This window comes from Pezoporus occidentalis, unplaced genomic scaffold (genome assembly GCF_034315485.1).
Source record: "Pezoporus occidentalis ecotype Australia unplaced genomic scaffold, CSIRO_AGI_Poc_V1 ctg78, whole genome shotgun sequence".
Lineage (NCBI taxonomy): Eukaryota > Metazoa > Chordata > Aves > Psittaciformes > Psittacidae > Pezoporus > Pezoporus occidentalis.
In genome coordinates, this window is record NW_026916137.1 from 88,487 (window position 1) to 112,184 (window position 23,698).

At 42.5% G+C, this 23,698-nt stretch overlaps 1 long non-coding RNA gene across 1 annotated transcript in view; it reads left to right on the plus strand.

Moving 5' to 3' along the window:
• LOC134155475 (uncharacterized) overlaps positions 1-12,121 on the plus strand; it is a 38,549-nt gene extending 26,428 nt beyond the window's left edge. Inside the window, exons 2-3 of the long non-coding RNA XR_009961581.1 lie at positions 8,107-8,213; positions 11,995-12,121. This is a non-coding gene — a long non-coding RNA (uncharacterized LOC134155475). The remainder of the gene's footprint in view (positions 1-8,106; positions 8,214-11,994) is intronic.
• The last annotated feature ends 11,577 nt before the right edge of the window (positions 12,122-23,698 follow it).

The window sequence follows — 23,698 nt, forward strand, 5'->3', positions numbered from 1 at the left end:
AGGCAACAACTGCTTCACGTGATTCACATTCAGCTTTCAGAGGTGCACAGGACCACTGCCTCAAGTTGGTGACATAAAACACTACAAAAACCTTACAGAAGGGGACAGTGGAGCTTTATATTCATTTTCTGCCTTGATATGAAGAGGATTTTACCCTGGCTGTATGCTGGGCCATTTTGCTAGCTGGGAGGAGGTGGTGAAGAGGAAGTCATTTGCCGTGAGGCAGATACATGCAGCACTGATTCACAGGCATTTCCCATTTGCTCTTTCTCACGCATTACTTCTGCTTTTTTTTCTCTATTTATCACAGGTGCAGGACCCTAACAGTATTTCTGCAAGTACAACTGTTGCCTGTGTTGGATGTCGAATTCATAGAAACAAGACAACAGACTTTGGTAGAACGTCATTGGTATTAATACTGCGATAAGGACACGCAGCTCTAGTATTGCATAAACATATGACAGCTGATGTTTAAGAAGAGAGCTCAGGGCAAAGGCCTGAATGTAGTATCTCAGCACACTGGCGTACTGTAAACTGGATTATGTCTTAGAGTAAACTCTCCTTCATTTAAGACACTGCAATAGACCGCTAAGCACATGTTTCCACCCAAAACAAAGGCAGCTCAGGAATTTGAATACTGTGGGAAGCTGGGCTTTGTCTGGGTATTATTTTGGGAAAGGAATACTTGTGGGTGGATAAGAGACAGTTCAGGTGGGGAAGGAAGGAGACAGCATGTGGGAAACAGGCAGCAAAGGGTTGCTGCAGCTCAGCAGAGCTGTGTGGATGCCTGTCCTGGGAGAAGCTTGAGAGGTCAGAGAGCTGGCTGGGAAAGATCTGCTGCTGTGAGAAGCTGCCTCTGGTTGTTTGTCTCCTACTGTGTTTATGAGAGCAGACTCTCTATATTGTTCTACATAAAAAGAATTGCATCAAAAATGCTGGTCTCTGCTATTAATATCTTCACTTGGAAAAAAACTTAAGGGCCCAAATTTTGTGCAGCTGGAATGGTGTGGGATTGCCTTCATTTTAATGTGGCATGTTTTCTAGTAAATCTTTTGGTTTCTCCTTTTCCCTCTCAGTTTTTGCTTGTTGTTCCTGTTGTCTCCACTTCTCAGGAGAGGCAACAGACCTCAGAGTGGATACCCCATCACCTTGGGGAAGCCTTTTCTCTGCAGCACAAAACTGAAGGTCCTGTCTGAGGGTAGAACTTGGTCCCGCCATGCGGCTCAGCTCTTCTGTGTTAAGAGCTGATGTTGATACCTCTAGGAGAGGCTGAATTTCAGGTACTTAACATTTATGCATCCAAGTAAGTTTAAGAAGTCTACTTGTCCAGCTGGCCATTTATCTGTGCTTCTGATGGATTCCTTTGACTTAGATGAATAATGTCCAGCGGGGAGATATCAAAGCAAAGGTTATGGACAGGGATTATGAGAAAACAGTGATACTTCCCAGCTGGAAAAAAATCCCCAAAGTCCTACTGGTTTGATCAGAGCATTCTTAGTAAGTGAGAACATGAGGTACTATTTGTGCGTTCCTGTCAGGTATTGATCTAGACAAAGTTCTCCTAGTGAATGAGTGCATTTGTTAAACTCCCCTTATTTCTCCTCACATCTGAGTAGGCTTCTGTAGTTGTTGATAACATCCTAATGTGTCTGGGGATCTTTTCTGTACAGACCTGACTGTCCTGAACCCGGGAATAAGAGTGTCTGTCTACAGTCAGTGGGTAGCCAGGGGTCCAGAGGCATCTCCTAGTACAATGGTGACAGTCCAGCAAAGGAGAGATCTACAGATGCTATCTTAAAATGAGCAACCATCTCAAAAGTGAAATGGCACCTGATCAAGAAAATGGCAATGATTTAGAAATTCAGCTCAAATAAATGTGCAAAAATTTAGCCAGAAGTCTCTTGTGATTGTGAACTAGCCTATAGTAGAATCATAGAATCATAGAATAGTTAGGGTTGGAAAGGACCTTAAGATCATCTAGTTCCAACCCCCCTGCCATGGGCAGGGACAACTCCCACTAAACCATCTCACCCAAGGCTTCGTCCAACCTGGCCTTGAACATTGCCAGGAATGGAGCATTCACAACCTCCCTGGGCAGCCTATTCCAGTGCCTCATGATCCTTACAGTAAAGAACTTCCTCCTTATGTCCAATCTAAACTTCCCCTGTTAAGTTTGAACCTGTTACCCCTTGTCCTGTCACTACAGTCCCTAATGAACAGTCCCTCCCCAGCATCCCTATAGGCCCCCTTCAGATACTGGAAGGCTGCTATGAGGTCTCCACGCAGCCTTCTCTTCTCCAGGCTGAACAGCCCCAACTTCCTCAGCCTGTCTTCATACGGGAGGTGCTCCAGTCCCCTGATCATCCTCATGGCCCTCCTCTGGACTTGTTCCAACAGTTCCATGTCCTTTTTATGTTGAGGACAGCAAAACTGTACACAATACTCCAGGTGAGGTCTCACAAGAGCAGAGTAGAGGGGCAGGATCACCTCCTTCGACCTGCTGGTCACGCTCCTTTTGATGCAGCCCAGGATACGGTTGGCTTTCTGGGCTGCAAGCGCACAATGAAGCCAGGTCATGTTCATTTTCTCATCGACCAGCACCCCAAGTCCTTCTCTGCAGGGCTGCTCTGAATCTCTTCTCTGCCCAACCTGTAGCTGTGCCTGGGATTGCTCCGACCCAGGTGTAGGACCTTGCACTTGGCATGGTTAAACTTCATGAGGTTGGCATCAGCCCACCTCACAAGCGTGTCAAGGTCCCTCTGGATGGCATTCCTTCCCTCCAGCATATGAACCGAACCACACAGCTTGGTGTCATCGGCAAACTTGCTGAGGGTGCACTCAATCCCACTGTCCATGTCAGTGACAAAGATGTTGAACAAGACCGGTCCCAACACCAATCCCTGAGGGACGCCACTCGTTACTGGTCTCCAGCTGGACATTGAGCCATTGACTACAACTCTGTGTGCGGCCATCCAGCCAGTTCTTTATCCACCCAATGGCCCATCCATCAAATTGATGTTGCTCCAATTTAGAGACAAGGATGTCATGTGGAACAGTGTAGAACGCTTTGCACAAGTCCAGGTAGGTGCTCTACCCCTGTCCATCAGTTCTGTAGCCCCATGATAGAAGGCCACCAAATTGGTCAGGCAGGATTTCCCCTTAGTGAAGCCATGCTGGCTGTCACCAAGCACCTTGTTGATTTTCATGTGCCTCAGCATGCCTTCCAGGAGAATCTGCTCCAAGATTTTGCCAGGCACAGAGGTGACACTGACTGGTCTGTAGTTCCCTGGATTATCCATTTTCCCCTTCTTGAAAATGGGGGTTATATTTCCCTTTTTCCAGTCGCCAGGAACTTCACCTGACTGCCATGATTTTTCAAATATGATGGACAAACATAAAAAAAAGTAGGGAAGGCAAAGGAGTAATATGGAAAATTCTGAGAGGAAGGATCACACTGCAGCCCATAATCACAACCCCTTAGATGAAGCATGCTTAGACTTGAAAAGTAATTCAGATAGAAAGATCCCTGTGGACCTCTCCCTTCCACCTCCCTGAGTTCTGATAATGTTCTGGGAGGTGTCACACTTTCTGCTGAGCTGTTTAAAGCAAACATAGGAGCTAGAGAGGTCACCTACTAATGGGGATGCCACCTTACTGGGCTTCTCTAATTGCAACCAGCAGTCAGCTCACTGCCATCTTTCTAAGTCTCTGGCTGCAACCGGCAGGGAAAATAAAACAGCAGCCACTGAGAGTCAAAGAGCTGTGTGCAATCTGGATTGTGCATTTAGGCAGTGTTTATTTTTAAAAGCTATTATCTACCAGCTGCTCATAAACTCTGTTATGCCCTGCAAGAATCTTTGTACTGTGTAATTGCCTTGCCTCTCTCTAAATGCATAGTCCGCTGGTTTGAATTAGCTGCTAGCTCGTAGTGATTATGGTCATCATTCATCTAGAACAGTTCAAATCAGATTTAGAATTCCTGACATCACCTATGTACAAGTAGTGTCTGTACAGCAGAGGCACGCTGTCCTCAACAAAGGCCAAACCTGCTTTTTGGTTTCCTATGTTGTCTTACAAAGTGTAGAACATGTATAGTTTATGCAGGAAAGCCTTTCCCTCCTCTTCCACTGCAGGTAACGTGTATTGTAGTTAGTGTTGTTTGAGACCTTAATTATTGTTCTAAAAACTGTGCACATGCGCAAGTGCATGTTTAACCCACAGGTTCTGTTTAATCCAGCGCATTTACAGAGAGTGTTTGTTGCATCTGTAATGTCTGTGGACATCTTCTTCTAACATCTGTGACATATTATTTAATGTTTCTTCTGGCTCTCCAGTAAACAGAAACCATATGAAGGTTCAGTCTTGGTGCTCTCTTGAATTTACCTATGCTGGCCCTCATGTTAAGGTTGGAGGGCTACCAAGAAGGAGTGGGATAAAATAAAGTGTGGATGTACCTTGTATATAGAAGATTTCAAAGATTCCCTCATTTAAACAGTGACAGGCATAGCTGATGTTTTGATAAGATGCTGTGCATTGGTAGAACAACAGAAATATGCAAGAAATGTTGGCAAACCTGGACACAAGTTTGACTTTCTTAGCATATAGGTGGGAAAATTTTATTATTATTATTCTGTTTCTTAATTTGTTGGCTATGTCCTGATAATTTGAACACCAAATGATTCAGCAACACCAGGGAAAGATCTTTTCCAAAATACATGTTCTCTGATTATGCAGCAAAGCTGCATCAATGTTGCTGAGTTGATGGCACCAGTTTCCACTACAGAGAAAGGATCTATTTGTAGAACATCTCAAACTTTTCAGAAATGCTACCCATAATGAAAAGTTGTCTTCTGGAAGACCTGCGTAGTAAGGAAAGCTTCTGGACTGCATTTTCATTTGTACCAGTCTCAGTATCAATAGCATTTGCCATTACGGATAGAGTTATGGCCCAGTTTTTGTACTGAGATAACATGAACCACAATTACTAACTAAATCTTCATATGTGAAGTAGGCAAAGAAATCCTATCACCGGGATACTGTCAGCAGGTGAGTTTACCACTTCTTGGGGAGTTAAGGCTGGATTGGGTCAGCCTTAAATCCTCCTTCTGTCTCAGTGCTCCCTGTAACAACTGTAGGCATACTGTTAATGATTTTCAGTGCCAACATTACAAAGATAAGAAGGCTGGTCATGCTAGAAAGATGATTTTAACAATCTATGCATGGCAATGAGTAAGAAGCTCAGAGAATTCCAGTCATCAGCAGGGTAGGCAGGAGAAAAGAGGGAGAGAGTGGATACTAATACAATAGTACAGATGATGGATTTGGATGGATAAAAGTTATCTTTAAAGGCTTTAGGAGTATGTTTTTTAACACTCGTCAGCACTCAAAGCCACTTGAATATCTTTTCTAAAAGCCTGCTTATTTTAAGACTGCATTTGAAAGGTTTTTAATACCTTTCCAGGAGTAAACTGAAAATAGGGTATCTCTCTTAAAGTATCCAAAGAATAAAGCCTTTCCACATGTGTAATAATAATGTTGAAGGTCCTTGCTGAACAAAATTATGTTAGCTAGTGTCTGCAAAGCAAAAATCAAAGTAAGGACCATGTTTTTCCTTTAAGTGATACGACTGAGTCTTATCAGTCAGTCAAGTTTAGCTTGATTATTTCTGGAGAAAGATTTTCCACTGTCAAAAAAAACAAAAAGCTGGATGCCCAGTTTCCCCTCTTGTTTGCCTTGCTGCAGTCTACTCATATAATTAGAGAGGCTGATTTCCGATTTGTGCAATGAATTTGTTCAGAGCAAAATGACAGCAGCGGAGGTTTAAAGTTCCAGCTATGAAATTCCTCATTTTTGCTGGTTTATATCAGAGCCAAGAACATACATCCTGCAGCTTTTTATGATTTACAAGAGTGATATTCACCTTCCGCAGAAGTACGTCTGTTTACAAGGCTGGGTTTACTCAGGTAATTCAAACAAGGCAAGTGTGGTTTTCCATCCAAAACCGTTCTCCCAGGAAGCAGAAGCAACCCCACCTGACCAAGCTAAGTCAGCACTCACAAGTACTCTTATCAGCAAAATGTTGTCATACAGCCTCAATCAGAGAATAGGCAGCCATACAGTATTGTAATAAAAAATGTATTTGGCACTTCCTCGACTATTCACTGTTTTATTGAATGCCACACTCCTCTGAATGACGGCGGCAAATTCCAGGGGACAATCCGGCCCACTCTCCCTGCAAGACTGGAATTTTAATGGTTCCGATAAGAGACGGCCATTCCTCATCAGATATTGTGGTGTTTATTTTAGCTTTTTGCCTCTTTTATGGCAACTGTGTCTGCACACTGGCCTTCGGTATCAACTGATGACAGTCAGTCCTTTCAGAAGCCTCACCAAGGCACTTGAACCATCCATTACGCGTGGTAGCATGAGATAAATTTATCAGAAACATTTGCACAATTCAGCAAAGGAAGTGGTGCACTCTGCATGTTTTCTGTGGGCTTGGGTTGGAGCATGGAGAGCACCAAATGACAGAAAGATTTGGTTTTCAAAAACAGACTGTTCCCTCAGTCAAGTTTGCTTCAAGTTTCATCAGTGCCAAGTGAGTCTACTGTCAATCTGGTGCCTCTGCCTGGACGTGTGAATGAAATGAGTGAAAGACCCAGTCATGCTTAACATTGTTTTACATTTCTTGGGTTTTTTGACTTCCTAGGATTTAAACTCCAACAGGTTAATGCGGTCAGCTAAGCTGATGTTTCACTTGCAGCCCAGTTCAGGACATTAAGGCATAAAGAACAATATGTACAGATCCTTATTTTTACAAGCATTGATCATCTGATCAAAAATCATACTATTTGCAACTTTTACAATTTCCAGCTGAAGAGCTGAACTGTCACATATCAATGTAAGTGTTCTTCTTTCCTAAACAGATGCTCGTTACAGTCTACTTTTCAAATCAGTTTTCCCTTACTCTTTAAAGTAGAAAGAGAAATACTGTAACAGGCAACTGCAGGGTATGCTGATGGGTTTGTCATGAATTTCCTTCAATGTATCTATCAGTTCTTCCCCAAACTATTGGCTACAGCTTCAGCAGTCAGACCACATATCAGTTAAACACAGTGTTTTGAAGCAGATATATACCTTAGATAAAAATATGTACGTACTCTTGATTTTTGTGGTACAATTTCTATGTCTGAATCTAGAACAAAGGTGGAGCAAATGCCCGTGACAGATAACTTACTTGTTGGGAAAAGCCTTCTCCCAAGCTGCCAGTGAGAACTGATCTTGTGTTTCTTGGTGGATGGTATCTTATTGTGCTGGGGTTGTTCTTTTCTGCACATAAATCAGAACCTGCTCAGAACAGTAAATGACCCCTTTTTAAAATGTCACTGTGCTGAAACAAATGCAAGCTTCCCATAGCCCCCGTGGGATTTTCTTGAAGTCCAGAAGCAGGCTCATGGCCAAGATGTAGGATGCAAAAATGGGGCTCAGCTGTGTTCTAGCTAGATATTGTCAGAGGTGAGGTATTTTGCCTCAGGGAGCCTCCATGTGGCTTGTCTTTAGACCTTTGAAAGGTTATGGTGATATATCCCTCTGGGACTCCTACAGAGCTGCATGGTTTTAGCTCTGGCAGAGTCAAAGTGCCTGGCTTGGCTGAAAGTCACCTTCACCCATGGCTACTGAGAGCCCTCCATGACCACCACAGGTTGGAACAGCCTCCCACTGACCCTTACCCTGGCAGCTGAACCTTGAGGAGAGTGCACTCAGGGCCCCAAGAGCCAGAGATTTAGATGGCCTTGAAATTAATAGCAGTCATATTACTGAACCCTCAGGAAAATTCTTGAGAGCAGGACCGGCGGTTTGACGTGTCCTTTCCATTGGCTTTCAATTGCAGTTCATGTCCTAGCTGTTGCTTATGCTTTCAGAAAGTTCAGCCTTATGAAGGCTGTAATTTCCCAATGACCCTAAGCAAACACAGAACTTGTGCAAACACCCACATTTCTGTGGTCCCCTGGAAATCCTCTGTTTGTTTTGCTAACATTTTTTGTGATAATTCATGTTTTCCGAACATGGATTCTTAAGAAAAACATAGTCTGCTTGATTTTCCAGGTGGATTTAAGCATTCAGTACGTGAGCCATGAACTCTGGAGAGCACTCCCCTAAGGTCAGCAGCACTGGGTAAGGCTCTGAGGAGCACAGTGTGGGATGCACCTCAGGTTAATGGCTTGCAATTGCATGCAGCCTTTCCTAAAGCTGTGTGTGTAGTTAATGTGTATCAGAACTCAGCAGGACTATTCAAATTACCTCAATTTCCCAGTGATTTATGATATATGTTTCTGAAGTTATTTATCTGTCTGCCTAGTGTTGCTGGCCAAAGCAAAGAGGGGAGACACAGATGCTGTAATCCATTTGAGCAAAGGGTCAGATGTTTTCAGAGACAGTACAAGTTGGATAGAAGAGTACTAAAGGACTTTAAAGTCAGAAAACTAGCAGAGAAAACTAGCCCAGCCCAGAGTCAAAGAAACTGAAAGCCTTTCCTCATTCCCTTTCTACAGTGAATCATTTCCTGACTCTGGAAGATGGATTTTGTTCATATAATTAGTTTTCCAGGGTGTATTTTATATTGTAGGCTGGAAGTTTTTTATGATATGGCACTTACGATTTTCCATAATGCTGAAAAGTTAGGTTTCTTTAGTGGAGAAAACCCACCTCAGATACAGCAGTTACAATAAATGGGCCAAATTCTGTTCTCAGTTACAGCTATTCAACCCTCGTCCTCAGTGCATGCAATAACTCAGCTTAGTAAAGGTAGTGAATTAAAGACCTGGGGTTCCAAAATCCACCCTGAGATGCATGTGTGTGGCTAGGACTGAAATCAATGGGAGTCCCATGTGTACGTCCAGGGTAGGCTTTGGCTCGTGGTTTTTATTGTTTGCGCCAGTGGATAAAGTTGATTCCAGCATTATGTTTCTCAGTCAGAGTTATTTCTACATCATCATGCATCAAAATGTTGGCCTCAACCTCTTCTTCTTGGTGGTAGCTTTGAGGAGTATTTGTTTTCTGGTTAGTTTGGGCCCAGAACCGATCATTCTCAGGCTTCCCCTAACCTCTTTTATTATTTTACTGATGGCAGATTTAGCTGTTGGCTTACCTTTATTTCCAAAACAGATGAATTTTATCCATCTCTAATATTAACCAGATCCAACTAGTTGACAGAGTTAAACCATTGTGGGCCAGACGCTCAGCTGGTGAACTGCAACCCCATTGATTTGGGCACCCTGTCTGGGAGAGTCTGACAGGGGGCCCAGGAACAAGGGGGAGGACGGGACAGGGGGGACTACACCGAGGCAACAGGAACAAGGCGAGCCCCAGATCACAAGCGTAGCAATGTAGATCTGAAGGTCAGCTTGCTGGGCTCCTTCAGGTGCTCTGAATTACAACAGGGAGTCCTATTAAATCTGCTGCTTTGTAACCACAAGGGAAGTAATCCTTTAGGATGTACGCTTTTCTTGCAGTTTCTTGGAGCTCAGGACTTAGAGAGAAATGTATTCACAGAATGGTTTGGGTCGGAAGGGACCTTTAAAAGTCATCTAGTCCAAGTTCCCTGCAATGAGCAGGGGCATTTTCAACCAGATCAGGTTGCTCAAAGCCCCGTGTTTTTTTATGTTGGTAGTAGAATGATTCTGAATGAGACAGTAAAAGCTTTGGCAAAGATCTAGGAACAGGAATGAAAAGGGTAAGTGGTGAGGAGAGGAATTTCATATTGGCACCATGAAGGCATGTGGACATTCTGCAGAAGAGGCTGAAAGATCTGAACATTTAAGGGTCACAGGAGGGCTCAAGGTAGAGGGGACTCCAGAAAGTCTCTGTGTAGGAACCTCCTGCTCAAAGCAGGGTCAGCTATTATCTTGATATTTGGGAAAAATAAAGCAACAGTAACTGGAAATATTACCTACTAAATTTTAGTTTTAAACATGACTTCTCTCACAGCTCATATAGCCTTTAAAAGAAAGTCTAGTCCTCAATCTCGCGGGTTTATCTGTACTTTTGCTTCTAGCAGTTGCTTCTAGAACAATTTGCAATAGAATTGTAAGTTCTTTACCAGGTGAAAATTTGGCATCAGGTGCTGAGTGCAGTTCACCAGTGTTTCATGGCTGAGAGCTGTTAGTACTGACAACAGGCTTCAAATTTAACAGCAAACTGGCATTGGTCCTCGTACACTTTGTGTGCCTGTTACCTCCACTTAGGAAGCCTATGAAAAGACAGAAGGATTAATTTGTCCTGGAGTGCAGGGTCTGCAAATTGCAGAGGCAGTGACAGTTGCTGCAGCCATCCACAGCAGTCACTTTGCTATCGCTTTTCCATTTTCCTTGATGTTTACTGGTAGCAAAAATATTGCAATGTGGAGATCAATTCCTGCAGAATAAATCGCAAGCACATCTGTGGAGAATGGTTTCTCTCAGAGTGGCCTTGGCTGTAGTGCACATGACAATTGCTGTATTTCTTGAGAAAGACAATACGCTCCCTTTATTTCCCCAGTTTATTACAGGTTCTTTGCTCTGTGTCTTGGTCTGTTCATGTAAATTCCTATGGACCTTTGTTTACAGCTTTTGAACTGAGGCTATGAGGTCACATCATGGACTTCTGGGGAGAACAAAAGGTGCTTTACATGGAAGAGCTGCGTGTTGTGTCTTCTCTGCCTTGTGAACGTGGTAGCAAGTCTCCATGACCATGCTTGGCATGTATGTGCCAAAATTCTGTCAGCCGCAGAGGGATCCCTTATAATACAAAGAAAAGACCTAAAAATGGTCAGGATTTCTGACACATTTTGGCTGGTCAGGGCTGTTGACTCAGTTATACGAACTTGTCCACAGAATTACTTAGAATTGTAACCTTAGCTCAAAACTGTAACTTCTCAACATGTCTTATGAAGTTCTGTTTCAAACAGTCCTGCTTGCCTGCCACATCACTTACTGTTAATGACAGACCATGGCAGGAACAGGAACTGGTCTGTGAGACATGTCAGATGCAGCAACTACCAGCATATATACGCTGTGCTGGCCAGAGGCTCAGGTTAGCACCATGTTCCCGTCAGAGTACAAACCAGAGCCATCCTTGCACTAGCTCTCCTGCTGTGCCTAATCATTTATTTAGGACACCTCCTCACTGCATATAGAATACTTACAATACTCCTAAGGGTTTTATCTATCAATGCAAAGCCCAGAAAATGTTGGGGTTTTTTTGGATGTTATCAGGTTAATGCCATGAGACTGAGCTGTTTCTGACAGAAAAAAAAAACCACAACAACCTTTCTGTTTTCTTGTGCCCGGTATTCCAGGCACTGTAGCTGCCACCATACTTGAGTGGCCAGCTTGGACATTTTAAGGTATGCTTCTGTACTTCCTTGTTCAGAACAGATCAATGGAGAGCAGTTTCACACATCATAATACCTTCATTTACCTCTAAAGAGTTAATCTAAAAACATTTAGAATTGAGCAAATGTTAATGCTAATTTACTTTAAATAAATATATAAATAATCAATAAACATGCAATAAACATGCATGAAGTAACGTCAAAAAATATTCATTAGTTGAGCAAAGATGGCATTGTCACTCAGCTAAGGCTTAGGTTGATGCCAGCATTACTCAAGCAACACAATATCGGGCATTGATTGTATCTTAGAGAATTAGGTTGCCCAAACCTTTCTCCTTATCCTCCATCAATAGGGAATGAGAGCTCATGGCTTTATAAATAATGCCAAAGGAAGTGTAATGTAACTACATTCTTTCTAACCTTGGAAATACATTGTGTGCATAAATGGATAATCAGGCCTTTTTGAAATCCCCTGGATGAGCACTGCTGTTCTCTCACTGCGTGTGCTGGACTGTCACTGCTAGACACGTAGAGAGAGGAATGAGTAACCAGTAGCACATACCATGCGTATGAGCAGATTTCCCTGCTGCGGTGTAATTCTGTCACTGTCGGGGTCCTTTCAGATCTCTTCAGAAGAATTCCAGGAAATCAAATGGATTTTAAGCCAGTAGACTGATTACACAGCCACCAAGTCATAAGGGTAAAACGCTCCATAACTGTCCTCAAGAATCCATTAAAGCCCTGCCGAAACATGATCTTCCACTGATTAAAGGGGTTTAAAAGGGGGGAGGAAGAGCTTTTTAAGTTGTAATGCACTGAATGAAAGAGATCAATAAACGAAGCATGGAGTTCTGAGAATTGCAAATGTTTTATTTCAGCTTCACTGGGAGAAACTACACCTGGGTTTTTCCCATCAGCTCCATGGGAATCAGATCAATTTTATGGGTTTGCAGGGAGGATGGAGAGGTTAGCACTGTTAATGGAAAAATACTGACAACTGTATCAAATGCTGCTGTTAATTCGAAACACTAGCAATGTCTTTCGAAGTAATGTTTCACCTTAATTGCCTTAGGGAATAATTTAGCTGTAATTGGAGAGTAGCTTAAAGTTATGTGCATTTCTGAAACTCAAGAAGGAAAAAGAACATGGCAAGGAAGAAATGCCCATCTATTGAGTCTGTAAGGAAACCATTAACTTGGCAAAAACATAGGTGAAAGTTCAGTGATTGAGCAAGCTGGCAGTGTAGGAGAATGAAGAATAGGTCAGTGAACCAGCCTGATCTTCAGAGGCAGGATTTCCACCAAAATCAATGTTGCACACAAAGGAGGCTGGCAAAGTACAGCAGAAGCATTTGTCAGAGAAGACAAAAAAGACAGATGAATGGGAGTAACAAAGAGCCCCCTAAGAAACGTTAGTGAATTGCGAGAGCTCACAAAAGACACGCAGGTTTGAATGAAGATACTGAAGGAAAGTGATCCGAAGTCATGTGTGTTCTTTTTGCAAGGTACAATCAGCCCACCAGGATGTCGGCTTTTGCTGCCCAGGAACTAGTTCCCTGCTGAAGTTTTTATTTGGTTTTGTGCCTGAGCTGGGAATCCTGCAGCAAGCCTGTTTCCCAGGGAGCTTGATGCTTCCTAACATAGCTAGGCAATATCTATGAGATTTCTGACTTGGAGTACCCAAAACCATTAGATCCTTCTGAAAAATGACTAAGTCCTTTCTCGTAAGGAAGGAAGACAAAAAAAGATAGTTAACTACTTAAAGTCACCAGTTGAGCTTAGCCTGTTTGGTAGTAGTGATGGTACCACATCAAAGGAGTTACTAGGGCAAGGGCATATTCATTTACTCAGAAAATGCAAAGGGAGGTGTCATGGTTTAATTTCTGAGGTTGCATTCAGCTATCTGGGTGCTTCTCCTACTTTTTTTCCTTAACTGCTGATGCTGATCACCCTTAATGAGCAAGACATTAATAAACTACAACAGCACTGGAAAAAAAAGCACCAGGCTTTGGAAACAGACATGCAATTTTTAACTTGAAAATATTAGTGTTAAAGGAATCAAGTTTGCCGGATGTATTTTATTATTTACACAATGTCTTTTAAAAGTGGTGTTTTCCACAAGCTCAGGAAGAATCAACAGCAATTTTACATGGAATAGCTAGAGTAATATTACTTAGGAGTTACCCTAGAGACTCTTCCAGATGAGAAACTGGTGAGGTGACATAGATTTCTTACTCTTCTGGAAAAAGACATTAGTGTACAACAGTGTCCTGCTGGGATTATTCTTCATTCAGCCTTTTGAAAGAAATAAAGGACTTCTCAACAAAGATATGCCATGTAATTTCTACTCTTCTGGGTTATTTTTAGCAATAAGTGTAAACGCTGTGCAAACAACAACCACTCTTAAATGAATAGGGCATTACATATTTTGGGTTTTTTTAATCTATAACTGGGGGGTAAATGAAGAACTCCACATTATTTTAGACTCTTCAGGTCTAAAAGCCATTGCCACAGATGACATGGTGCTGCACTTCATCAGTTACAGCATAAGGGGATGACCAGCCCAGCACTGAGGGCTCAAACCCAATGTCACAGTGTCTGTTTAGACACTTCTGTCAGGGCTGTAGACTCTTTGAAATGCTAGGAAGGAGAAGTCAGCACATCTTTCTAACTCAAAGATAAAATTAAATGACTTAATCAGCACATTAACTAAGATGTTCTTTCTTCTCCACCATTCTCAAAAGGCAGCTGGAGTAATAAGGTGAACTTGTACTGAATGCAACTGAATTCATGCACACACACAAAACCAGATGAAACGATGGGTAGGATTCCTGTTCCGTTACCCTGCCAGCTTCCATAAACTATCTCCCATTTTCTTCCAACCCAAACCTCACAAAAAGTTAAGTAAGCCTGAATTAAACAAGCCTGTGTCGAAGACACAGCAAAAGCTGGGAAAGCATGTAGTAAAATAAGCTTAATTTAAGGTTTAGCTTTAAATTTCTAAATCTCCTGACAACATTACACAATCTGAAGTAATTTCCCAGTTAGAAAAAGATGTCTTTAGTCAGATCTAAGCCAGGAACCCTGCAGATTTGGCAGCTTCTCAGGGGCCAGCAGAGAATGTCTCAGAAAGTAGTCTGAGGTATTGAAATTGTTAAATTCTTCCAACAATCCCATAGACTGGTGTGCCTTAAGATAAGTGCCAGCTTGCTTCACATATAGCGGTTGTCAAGGAGGTGAGAATTTGGCAGCTTTGTCCCATCATGTGCTACTTTTTTGCTTCCTTTGGCAGTCTAGGAGAAACCCCCTAGCAATGAGAGATTAAGATGGCATCTTAAATCTAATTGGCTTGGAAATTCTTATTAATAGCTCCAACCCAGGAACCACTCACCAGTTTGAGTGCAAAAATGAAGTGCAGAGCTTTTTTAACTTTCTCAGCCTTTCCAACAGATTTCTAATTTATTAAAATACATTAAAACCTTTGTAACCTTGGACTACTACTTAATAAGAACCATTTATGAGTCACCTAGGAATGGGAAGTGATTTGCGATTACCATGCCAGGATTCCCTGCAGCATGTGCTCTTCCAGTGGCACAGACCTTGTGTAAAGTGAATGTCTTCAAAGGAGTAGGAATGGGTGAACTGGTCACCCAGAGCCATAGACAGCAATCAGTTTTGTGATCTTTTCTAAGGTTTGGGCTTTTTTGGCGGGGGGGAAATGCTGACCTCAGACTTGGCTTGGAATCTCCTGACAGTGGTCAGAGTTGCTGTGGTAACTTTGTGCTTTCAACACATGGACCAACATGCTCTATAACAGCACATTTGTTAATCTAAAATACTGGTAGGTGACACAAATCCAGATCACAAGGGGGTGATGCCTCATTCAGCAGCACAATAAAAACTAAGGCATGGTACATGCCATTACATCACAGCCAGTAAATAAATGCACGAAAATGCAAACAAGCCTTAGACAGATGAGTACCATGGTGAGAAAAGCTGGAAGAATTGCAGCTGAAAGCCCATGTACGTCCAGGGTACTTTACAGAGTAAATACTGTCCCATGGTGTGGCATCCTGAGTGGCATGATGTTGTTCAACCCCATTTACTGTGAAGGAGTTATGCTGCCTTGCAGCAGCTGAGAACTGGAAAATGCAGACTGCCCAACAGCTACTAGAAGCAAGAAAAGAACTGGCCACATTTCCAGAAGCTGATGTGAAAAATCTATTGCTGGAAACACAGAGACCCATATGAACTAATTGAGGCAGGAACCACTTCATTCTCTGGGAGAGAATTGCTAATAATGTCCATTTCTGAGTAGGAGGAATCACCTAGGGGAGAGCTTCTCAAACCCTCACTGGTTTGGAAGATAGCAGCGGCAATGGCAGCAATAGCAAGAGTTTCAGGGCTCTGGTCCTTGCTGTGTGTAGAGGACACATCCTTCTTTTTGCTGGCCATGCCCCTTAGAGGTAGCTTGTGTCTGTCAGTTTGCAAACCTTTAGTTACAGTGCTAGTTCTACTGTACACCAGAAACAACTGCAAGATGAGCTATTCAAATACAGATCCCAAGGAGAAAAAATAGTAGCTGCACAGAGGAGGCCGTATTTCAGAGTTATTTAGTGACTTTAAGTTGCAGAGGGGTGCTTGTGGGTTTCTTATTTTCACCGTCAGTCAGTTTGATACCAAAATGAACTATCATTTGAAGTAAAACCTCTAGATCAATTCCACAGAGCAGAGAAACAGACTGATGAACCATGTCAGAGAAATATATGGATGTAGAACCTACAACTGGGCAACTGCTGTCCTCTCCATGTGGATTTGAAGCTGTAATAAATAATTGCAATGAGGGAAATGTATGCCAAATAATGTTGTGAAACAGTATCTGTGGGATTCTCAGGACTTTTTGCCATTGCCTGGGCACTATTTAAATGAACCAAAAAGCAGATGAACCAGTGTCAAAGGGCACTATATATATATGTGTGTGTGTGCATGTATATGTATGTACATACATATGTAAAACACGGGAAGTGTAAATTCTGCATGTTGAAATGGGCAAGCATAACCAAGAAATAGCAGTTTGCAGTCCACATAGATTAGAAAGGGAGTCGTGCTGGCTTGGTATTCCAGCCTTTTAAATAAATGAGAATAACATTTCTAGGCAATAGCAAGATAAAAGAATGAAAAGCATGAGGAAATGGCATACTGTGATTTAAAAATAGCCTAGCACAAGCCAAGACAGCCATGCTTAGTGTGGAGAGAGCTGTGCAGCTGTATGAGCACTAGCGCCTTACATGACCTGAAGCATGCACCGAAGCCCTCAATTTCTTCCTCTGTCCCAAATCTGTGCCTGACTAAGGATTCTTGGGAACTTTAATGTAGCTTTGCAGATGAGGATTGAGAGCCAAGCTATGTAGTTACAGAAGAGTCAAGACACATGTAACTTTAGGCTCTCTGGGCTGGAAGAGGAAGAGGGTGCAATTTCAAAGGAATCACTAGTGTGGAAAGAATATGTGGAAATTCCTAGTTCACAACTGGAGCTATGTAAAACTTGGCCCTTTGTGCTTTTCAGAGATCTGCTGTTTTCTCTTTTATGTCAGTTCATGCAGGCTTGCACCCTCTGGCTTTTCTTTTGTGTTCTGGGAATTGAATAAACCCTGGAAGTAGTGAGAATCATCTGGTCGCACAACCTAACCATGCAAAATCCCCTGACTGGCGTGGTTTTGATGTGAAATTATAAATCAGTCCAGGTTCACACAAAGGGTTTCCGAGCTGTGGCAAGCTATACACAAATGTGAACTTGGTTTTCGATTATTTTTATCTTAATTTCATCCCTTATATGTTTTTTTTTCATTAACAAGCATCTGGAAATTGGATAAGCTGCATTAATATGGATGATTATCTTCTCTCTCTCCCGTTCTCTGGGTGTTATCATTAACTTTTCCTTTTGCTCCCTCTTTTTCTGTTCCACACACAAATGTGCTTGAAAAAAAATCTTAAAAAGTGTGTTAGAAAGACTACAGTAGCCTTAGGACTCAGAAAAGAACACGCCAAGTAAGGAGCTTGAGTATCCCTCTCTGTGAGGTCTAGTTTTGGTATGTTTGAACTATCGACTGATCTTATCATGAAAAAATAAATGCTTATATTACAGTTTAGCATAAAGGTTGTGAGGAATAAATATATTCCTTTAGGTAGACCATTGTCCGGTCATTAATTTTACTTGTGTTTTTCTTAATGCCATAATTCCATCTACCTCAAAGCTCGAACGCTTATATTGCACAGCCAGAGAGCCAACAGGAATAAAGTGGTAGATCTAATCTAGCCATAATTTTAAAAAGCTTTTAACGCAGACCTTCACAGAATACTAGAAATGCTTTGAGAGTCTGAGGTCTGTAAGGAAACACAGTGTGAGCAATCCCATTCCAACGGATTTAGAAGTGATGCGATAATGAAGTGTGTGGAGAGAGAGTGCAAGGGGGGTCAAAATGAAGCGGTAAGGAAAGGTAGCCACTGAGTTGCCAGTGGCTTAGCCCTGGGCCCAAGTTTTGTGTTGACTTTCATATGCTGAGTCACATATGCAAAGTTTTTGGTTGACTGTTGTGTATTTTCAAGCACCTGCTATACATTTTATAAAAATAACTAACATACAAAAATTTACAGCTGAAAATGTGGGTTTGATGCAAAATTTCAGTAAACCAAGGTCTCTTCAGACAACCCATTATGCTTTGTGGCCTTCAAGAATGTGGAGTTTCTATTAGGCTGATACATAAGGCTAGTGCTGAGGTCTAAAGAGGAAGAAGAGTAGATTCCCATGAAGAACAACCCAGAGCCGGAAGCCAGAAAGATAGTGAGGATACATGGACAGAGCCAGCAGGCACACCCAAAAATATCTTGTTTACATTGCACCTTGTACAATCCATGGGGCATTTACTTTTCAGAGAAACCCACACAAATAGATACATTGAAGGAACTGAAAAAGATATATCAGGGATATGAAAAGTCTTGGTCAACCCAAAAGTGTCCAGCAAACATGAGCCTCTGTAACTCAGACAATGCAAGTTGAAGTCCCGAAGACCTAAAGGTATGGCTTTTGGAAGAAGCGGGGGAGCCTGTGTGGGAAATAAATGGCTTCAGGTGAGAAGGAGTCTTCCTGGGCCCTCATGCAGCTGTCATCTACTGAGCAGCTTAAACTCAGTGAAGAGGAGGAGGTGAGTGGTGTAGCAGGCAGAGGGTTGCTGGCTGGAGCGGTGGTTGAAAAGGCAGTTCAGCTTTTCCAAGGCGATCATCAGCTCCAGCTTCTTCCTGGCTGCTTATGCAGTGAATGAAATGGCTTCAGCTCTTGCCCCCTTCATGGCCCAGAAGCATGGGATCTAAGGGACTGGCATGGATAGTAGTGGGGAGCTGCCTTTCCCAGGAAAGATAGTCGCTGATTCTTGTCCCTCTACTTGTACTCAGGAAATTATTGTTGTTGGTCTCCAAACTATTTGTTTGTTCATTCCTATCTTTACCCAATGAAGCAATGTTTAATTAGCCTGTTTTAATTATTATTTTAACTTGTTGCTTGTTAGCAGAATGCAGGTTCCCAGATAGGACTTTTAAAATGGAGCTTACTGGGCAATCTCAGCTGTGGAAGCCAAGCCTTTGAAAGTCAAGAACTGGCAGAGGGGTATAGACATCTGATATCCAGTAGGAAGTCAAGCTGCTACAAGAGAGAAGGACAAATGAACAGCTTTGTCAGAAGCAGCAAGGATTGGCCAATGACACTTTTGTGACCACCTGAGGGACTTCCAAGCAGTTCAGTGCACAATCAACATGCCTTGGTGCTTGTGAGTCCCAGCTAACTTCTCTGTTGAGCTTTGCTGGGATCCTTGTCATCACCGACTGGCAGTTCAGCTTTGTTGTGACCCAGTACAAGCAAGAGGTTCTGACCACAGCTCTCACACTGATTTGTACTATGTACAAAACTTAAAAGGATTTGGTCCCCTCAGTATTGTATTTCTGGCCCACTCCTGCAAGGCACAGGAGCCCAATTATGCACCTAAATTTAGTGGCCTGGTGGCATACCTCAGCCAGCTCATACCTCCAGACCACTAAAGGTTCAATCCATCCATCACTGGACTAGCTACAAAAGTTCCAGGACACCAGCTGCAAAGGTTGAAACCCTCTCTATGAAGCATTGCTTTCTGTGTTTTGTAAGTAGCAAGCCGATACAGTCTCCAATCTCTCAAATCCAGGGGCAGTGGCAAACTGCCCTCTTTCCTCCACTGGGGCACAGCTGGGGAACACTGCTCCCTTGCTCACACATACCCAGCTATTATTATCTTTTTGCTTCACACTATAAAATTATTATCCTTGAAGAAGTAGAATAAATAATTAGATAATAAATAATTTTATTAAAAATGACATCTTTCAGAGGTGATAATTTGCAGGCCACTGACAGGCCTGAGTCATTTGGGAGAAGCCCTACAAACTTCCCCTCTAAGAATCCTTTTCCACATCTTTATCTGTAATTGCTGTAGGTTCTGTAGTTTTTGTTATGAGTTTATTTCATCATGTTTGAGCAATTTTCTCCCTCTCTTTTTCTATTTGGAAGGGCAGAGCAGGAATGTGTCTGGCAGAGAAGGATGATACTTTAACAGAAGAACCAGACGATGCTTTGAAGCTTTGTGGCTTAGGACAGATATTTTGTTTTATAAAAAGATGCTATTTTTGTATTACTGGTCAGGCTTATATTCCTGGTTGTTGGGCAGGGCAGTTCGAATTCCCTTTGATTCTGTATTTCTTGATCTTTAACTACCAGTTTTGAAAGATTATTGGGTCCTGTCATTTTTTCTGTCTTTTTTTGCATTCACTATTATTTTAGCCATACTACATTAAATTATGGGGCACAATCTTCCTCCACGTGTCCCCTGCCTTACTTCACTAATGCAGGGGTAATAACCTGATAGTGTCTTTCTTCTTGCAGTAGACTGTGTCAAAACCAGGTGTTCCTCTAACCTTTTCAAGTCTGGCTCAGTGAAAGAGCAAAGAGAAGAGTTGTTTGGGGTCAGACAAGCCATACAACCAACCTAAACTCTATGTGCAGTAATGGGACTAAATAAGGAAGAAATGCCTTGAAAAATACTAGTACAAAGAAACCCTTCCTTGCTTAGTTTGTCCTGCTTCCAGAGCAGCTTTCAGCTCATATGTATTATGATTTGCCCTAATTCCTCCATGCTTTCTTCTTGCATGCTTAAAAAAGTAAGCCACTGTGGACCAGAGCTCTGATGCACTGAGAATTGTAACTACAACAGAAGCATTTGGGACTGTGTTGCCTACTGTTGTTTTGGGTTTTTGTGGGGGGGCTGAGAGGAAAGTTTTCTCAAGGTTTTAAAGTTAAACTGGGCTTTTTGTGTTGCTAAGGCACTTTGAGCCATTTGGTTTTCTTATTCACTTGAGGGAGACCCAAGACTATATCTACAACAAAGGCATTTATAACACACATCAGGCTGCCAGGGAGAGTCTGTCATTTTCCTCTTTGTAATTCAAAACAGTATTTGCAACCTTGCTGGAAGTGGAGCCCTCCTTAACTTTCCCTCACTCTAGGGAAAGGAAGTGCTGAAGGATGGATCAGTTAATCGTACATGAACCCAGGCATCTCCTGTAATTTCAGAGGAGAAAAGCAACTGTTGTGCTGAAATAGCCGCCTTCCAGAGCTGATATTTAAAGCTGCAGGCTGTCACTCATTTGCAGTTGAGCACTTATTTTCGCTCTGGAGGAGCTAACAGCATCCTATAATCCAGATAGGAAAGATTTGTGTGGGATTTACTGTATACTAAGCACTATACAAAACTGTTTGTAAAATTCTTCAAACACACACTAATTTTATTACATGAACAAAATCCTTTCACAGCAGATCAGATCTGCTCCAGTTGTTTGCTTGTATGCTGGACCTCCCTGAGCCTTAATACGTGAGTGGAAAGAGAAATTTATCTTTTATTTATCTTGGACTCAGACCTGGATGAGGCCTCAAGTAGTAATAGTAACATTACTTCATTAGCCCAAATATGCCTGGGTCAGGGACATCAAAGAAAAACATCACCTGCAAGTTGGTATGAAAATTAGGAGCTCTCTGAGCATGTCCTACCTGTGCTTACATGTTGCTAATCGAGTCCATTACCAATAGTGCATTGACTGAGCGCTTTCCACCGACCAGGGCAATGAGAGGTGGTGACTCCAACTCAAGAGCCATCAAATCACCTATATCTGATGAAATTCAGTGCAGCTCATTATGAATTAGGAAAATATATACCCTCTGCCCAATCAAACTGACAGAGAGGGTATGACAGGTTGTCACACCTTCCCAGCGCTGAGAGTTATAGCCTGCATTGCGAAATTTGACTGGCCCTAGTTATCATGCCAGAAGCAAAACCTGTTCTATTAAAATTAAATTATGCATTTCTTCTTTAAATCCAGATGCAACATTTGATTCAATGACTGATTTAATTTACCGTTCAATTTCTCAGAATGGTTTAATAATAAACTGCATGAAGAAGCAATCCGTTTCTGTTGGGCCTCATTTGTACTGATCTAATTAAGTCAAATGTTTCCCTTTCCAGTCTTGGGAGAAAGTCATGCAAAGGAATTCATGCTTCTCATTTTCAACCTTTTATAATTTAGAATGTGCCAGTCAACCTTACTTTTCTTTCTGGAACAAATCACTTATATTTTGTGTCCTACTATGATGATTTGAAACTTGCACTTGCTTTTGTATTCATTGGCATTCTCTGTCATATCTAGCCTCTTTCATGGTTTGGGTTTGGTTTTTTTTTCGGTTTACAAGATTCAATTCACATATCTTTTAAAACTGAAAGTTATGCAAACAAAAGGTAATATTGTCAGTGAAGAGAATACAGTCCCTTGGAAAGGCAGCTGGATTCGAGTCAAGAAATCTAGACTTGATTTACCATCTTCTATTGACTGCACAGGCAGCTTTGAGCAAGCCAGTGTAACTCTTTGTGCTTGTCTCTTACTCCACTCTGAAGAGAAGCTGAGTTACCGTTGTGATGTCCTTCATTTTCTCTATACTGCTAAGTGTCTGGACCCCAAATCTTGTTTGTGGCTTTGTAATGCAATTTAGGAAAATGTAAAAGTCACTTTGTTCTCTTGGGGAAAACACTGGAGAACCAATTATATTGCACATACCACCATACCACTGTACATGTATGATTAACAGGACCAGTACAAGCATTCCTGGAAAAACATTTTCTGCATCAGTAATTCACAAGCCTCTCAAATTTTAAATCAGACAACAGTCACAAATTTCCTTGGAATAAATTATATATGGTCTAGCTTGGCCTGAGTCTTACTGTGAATCCCAGAAAAGCACTAGCATGAGCAATGAGCCTGAGAAACAGCCAGAAGGTGCAGGCAAGGCCAGAGCAGCTTGGACCCCAGGGATGAAGATCTGGCAGCTTCCAGAATAAGGGTGCTCCTCACTATCAGCACTGCAGGGAAGCACACCTGGGGGCAGCACTACCAACTACAGCTGATAAATGTGGGGGTTTGGGTTACCTCCCCTTCCTGCATTCCAAAAGTCGAGCATCGACTGTCTGCTTTGGTTCAGTTCATTGCACTGAACAGAAGGAAGCTTTTCCACCGTGGCATAACCAGCTACCGACAGCCACAAAAGTCTTCGCAAACCACTGTTTGCCACCTGTCATAGCAGGCCCTTCTCTGGGGCGTATGTGGGTTAGGATGGAGTTATGTGGGACCTCCTGAGCTTCACACAGGCTTATGCCGTTCAGCTCTCCCCTGGTGATGCTCTGCCAAAGCTAAGGTGTAGCTGAGGGCCTCTCACCCCCGCTCTCATTTCTGTGCCCGCAGGCAGGGGGCTGACCTGTAGGTCGCTGCTCTTTCAAGTGTTGTGAGACCTTGCTATGCTGAGCAACCCCCTCCTGCCCAGCTCCTGGCTGGTGACCTGCAAGTGAGATGTGCCGTGGGGCAGGGGGAGGCAGGGAGCCGTCTGCTGTCACTGTGGAAATGGGATCTCCTCTGACTGGATTAATCTCCGCAATCTGGGAAAACATGGTTTCAGTTTTCCCTTTTGTAACGGCAATCCGTGTTGTCAACTTAGATTATAGAGCTGAACGGCCAGATTAAGCTGTCAAATGCTTGCTTCTGCAAGACCGTGTTGAGCAGCTCACGTGTCGTTCCTCCTCTTGTTCTTTCCATAGCTCTTCTGGTTGACTTTTTACGTGCTGGTAAGGGTGAGGATGCCTTGAACCAGGCTTGGGCAGAATAGAGAAGGACCAGCATGCCTCCTGGAGCAAAGGATTGCCGCTGGGTGGAGCTG